Here is a 3,196-nt window from a genome sequence, read left to right as displayed (position 1 = left end):
ACGGTCACACCTGGAGGTTGTGGTTTGGAGTTTCAGCAGCAGACACTGCAGAGCAGACCCATGTAAACCCTACATTTGCTTCCATATGCACAGTCCTCCTCCGTGTCTTGATTTTGAATAAAAACTTTTGTTGTTGCTGTTTTTTAAACTTCCTGGAGCTTAATTAAGAAATACGACAACTAAGTGAGAGTTGGCATGAACTCTCTTTCTCATCCAGCACATGGGCGTAGTAGGGTAATTGTAGTTATTTACATTTGGCATCCAGCTGACTGAACTAACTGCACAGTATCTATTTTTTTTTTCCCTCTCTCTTGGAGTAGAGAGGCTATTAAATTAAACAGGTTAATGTGGCTGCAGCATTTCACCCCCTGCTATCCCCGCAGCCATAGTAAATCTGCCACCTGTTTATTTCCATAAAAATTCAATTACAGCACCACCAGTTTATTCTTCTTATGTGAGCTGTTAACTTCAGGCAGTATCAGACTCAAAGAAATGTGTGACCTGTTCCTTTCCAAAGCTGTTCTGTCTGAAGATCCTCCTTTGCTAGAAGCTTTTTTTTCTTTTGCTAAAGCTGTGTCTCAGCCCCACGCTATTTGAAAATGAGAGAACACATTTCTGGCATGGTGCTTTGCCCTTATGGTGCAAAGGGAGTAGCTGCATGCGTGCACAGACACACACACACACAGCTCATCCCAAGCAATGGGTGTGCACTGCAGGGCACAGTGGAGAAGAAGTGGTTGTAAGACCAAGGCAGCAGCAGTCAAAGGAGGCTAGCAAATCAGCCTGACAACTACTATGGAAAACAAACAAACTTTTAAAATTATGCTTGTGCACTCTCCTTTTTCCCAGCTTTCTCCTCTGAGAAGTACAGAATGATATGACTGTAAGAATGATGCCTCTTTAGAATTTAGGCTGTGATGGGAAAAAAACCCCACAATCTTCACAAGCTCATGCTTATGGCTCTTGTCCTTGAATCAGGAAATGATGAGTTTGAGCATAAGGTATTACTTAGAATGATTTGCCTTGCACAAGAAGGCTTTTCTGCTAGGGCAACCCCTGTGAGCAGGGCAAACGTGTGTGGGATCTGGGCTGGCTCTGCTCTGCTTGGAGATGCTCATGTGGCTGTGCCAGGAATTGAGGGGGGGGGGGGCAGCAGGATGGGGATGGGAGGGGAAGGCGTGCAGCAAAGTTGTCTAGTAGACTTGTTTCTTGTTATCCCTTCACCTTTCCAAGTGTCCCCAAAGGAATGATAACATGTATCAATTTCATGCAAAGTTTAGAGAGTGCCGGACAACTGTTTTCTTTTGTTTGAACCACTGTTTTCTTTTTTTTTTTTAATTTTGTTACCTCACATCCCACCGTTCCTGCAGCTGATGGTTTCAGAAGCTATCACGGCCCTTCTCTCCCATGTTTCTGGTGGGAAAAATAACTGAGAAATATTATTATTCCAGCAGTCTAAACCCTTGCAGATGCCTGATTTTTTCCATTTCATCACTGCTGCTTCCTCTCCCTCCTCCTTCTTGTTCTGTGGTCAAGAACTGTGGTTTCTGCCAAAAGCAACAGTTTTAATGGGGAACTTGAAGGTCAAAACTCAGAAAGAAACAGCGTGTGACTCAGAAATGGAGTATTTATGCTATCATCCTTGGTTCTGCTATTGCTTGTTAGCACAGACTTTGTGGAAACTAAGGACACTTTGATACATGCTGTTTGCTGGGGGAGCATCACACATTAAGGGGGTGAGAACCAAAGTGCTCTGACCGCAGAGAAGGGAAAAGGATTTGGTTAGGTTTCAAGGCCAGAGGATAGCATAGCTGCATTTTGAAAGTTGCAGTTGGACTTAACAAGAGATTCAGGGGCTGGATGTCTCCTGCCTCATATTGTGCTATGCCCTGGGGCGCTGCAAGCAGTCTCCAAGTCTGTGATTTCCCTGTCATTTCCTTAGTGACAGCATTTGGCAGTGGTACAGGATTGCACTGAACAAGGCAAGGAAGACTCAGGCTTGTGGGCTCTTCCGAGAGACTGGATGTATTAAACATAACACCATGGGAAAAAAGCAAATGTTTTTCTCAATATCCTGCTGCCAGAAGAATATGGATTTATAAAAATGTTGACTGCTATTGTTTCCAGTTGCATTATTATTCTTGATTTTTACAGATGCAGACCCACTCACCTCTGTTCTCAGACTTGCTCACGCAGCCTGAAATGAGCCAATAGGACTCACGCTCATATGCTGCCTTCTTGTTCTGCCTGAATATTGCCTTGATGGGCGCACCTGTCTGTAAGTGAGGGTGCGCTCCCTTGATCCTACTTTACATGAAAATATTAGTTATAAATCAATGGTGCCACATTTGTAAGGGAAATCTGGAGAAATACTAAATCATACAGGTTTTTGCTTCTATGGTCAATAGCCATCAAGACAAAAACTACGCATACTTTTATGTACTTTCCTGAGCTTTGCATACTTACTTATGAACAAGGCATTGCTCAGATAGTGTTATGTACCCTAACAGGTTTTGGAGATCTCCATTTTTTTTCCCCCAGATTTAAATGTGATGTCACAATGATACTGTCACAGAACATCTTAAAGGTCAAGGATGATTTTTTATGTCTGTTACAGTATTTTGTCAGAATCAGAATCAGACGCCTTGTCACTGGAAAGCAAACTGCTTATCTTAAACACAGCTGAAAAGTCAAATTGTTTTCTTCTGGCTGGCTGGATTCTTCCAAATAAAGTTCTAATTAATTTCTTCAGTCCCGAGTATCTTCTTAGGCAATATCCAACAAGCAGTTCATGCCTATGCTTATATGTATAGATGGTAATTGATTCAAGTGGGGATTATTTACAAACCAGAGTTCAAGTTTGCATGCCAGTTCAAGGATTTGCATAGCCACATCCAAGTCAATATATGTTTGTGCAGGAAGGAGTTCTTGGCGGGAATCAAAGCAGAAGAGTCTAATCTTTCAGCAAAATATGGGATACTAATTCTTTTGCTGTACTTGCTGAACAATAAGGGCTCATTTAAAAAGGAAAATCCCAAATCCTCTTGCATGATCTGACATAGACTTCTATAAAACTACTGAAATATTGAAGCTATGTTATTTGTATTTTACAACGAGCCACATTAGAAAAAATTTAGGGAAAGTCATTTTAAAAAACCCAGAAGGATAAAACACGACAACTAATCAATAAAAAAAT

General features: G+C 41.6%; 1 long non-coding RNA gene across 1 annotated transcript; it reads right to left on the bottom strand.

Moving 5' to 3' along the window:
* LOC110398891 lies at window positions 375-2,534 on the bottom strand. Its single transcript, XR_002438726.1, has 3 exons — window positions 2,467-2,534; window positions 2,171-2,307; window positions 375-1,413 (listed from the first exon to the last, which is right to left on the bottom strand). It is a non-coding gene; the product is annotated as an uncharacterized LOC110398891 (long non-coding RNA).

This window comes from Numida meleagris, chromosome 4 (genome assembly GCF_002078875.1).
Source record: "Numida meleagris isolate 19003 breed g44 Domestic line chromosome 4, NumMel1.0, whole genome shotgun sequence".
NCBI lineage: Eukaryota > Metazoa > Chordata > Aves > Galliformes > Numididae > Numida > Numida meleagris.
Note: the sequence above shows the minus strand (reverse complement) of the source record. Positions and strands in the feature narration are given on the sequence as shown.